The sequence below is a fragment of the Monopterus albus genome, unplaced genomic scaffold (assembly GCF_001952655.1).
Source record: "Monopterus albus unplaced genomic scaffold, M_albus_1.0 scaffold40.1, whole genome shotgun sequence".
In the NCBI taxonomy this organism is placed as follows: Eukaryota; Metazoa; Chordata; class Actinopteri; order Synbranchiformes; family Synbranchidae; genus Monopterus; species Monopterus albus.
Genome location: NW_018127920.1, coordinates 1,282,876 through 1,283,504, shown reverse-complemented (window position 1 = coordinate 1,283,504; position 629 = coordinate 1,282,876). Strand labels below are relative to the sequence as shown.

Sequence of the window (629 nt, the reverse complement as noted above, 5' to 3'; positions counted from 1 at the left end):
CATTGTTCCTCCTGAATCTGAGGTTCGACTATCGGTCGAATTCTCCTCTCCAGTACCCTGGCACAGACTTTCCTTGGGAGGCTGAGGAATGTGATGCCCCTATAGTTGGAACACACCCTCCGGTCCCCCTTCTTAAAAAGAGGGACCACCACCCCGGTCTGCCAGTCCAGAGGCACTGTCCTCGACCGCCATGCGACGTTGCAGAGGCGTGTCAACCAAGACAGCCCAACAACATCCAGAGACTTAAGGTAGTCAGGGCGGATCTCATCCACCCCCGGTGCCTTGCCACCAGAACGCTCCTGACCTACCTCAGTGACTTCAGCTTGGGTGATGGACGAGTCCACCTCTGAGCCCTCAGCCTCTGCTTCCTCATCGGAAGACATGGCGCCGGGATTGAGGAGATCCTCGAAGTATTCCTTCCACCGTCCGACAATGTCCCCAGTTGAGGTCAACAGCTGCCCACCTCCACTGTAAACAGTTTTGGCAGGGCACTGCTTCCCCCTCCTGAGGCACCAGACGGTTTGCCAGAATCTCGTCGAGGCCGACCGATAGTCCTTCTCCATGGCCTCACCGAACTCTTCCCAGACCCGAGTTTTTGCCTCTGCAACCGCCTGGGCTGCAGCCCGCTT

At 57.7% G+C, this 629-nt stretch overlaps 1 protein-coding gene across 1 annotated transcript in view; it reads left to right on the top strand.

Annotated features, from left to right (window-relative positions):
• anapc7 (anaphase promoting complex subunit 7) overlaps positions 1 to 629 on the top strand; it is an 8,460-nt gene that overhangs the window by 3,114 nt on the left and 4,717 nt on the right. The gene's annotated exons all lie outside the window — the stretch shown is intronic.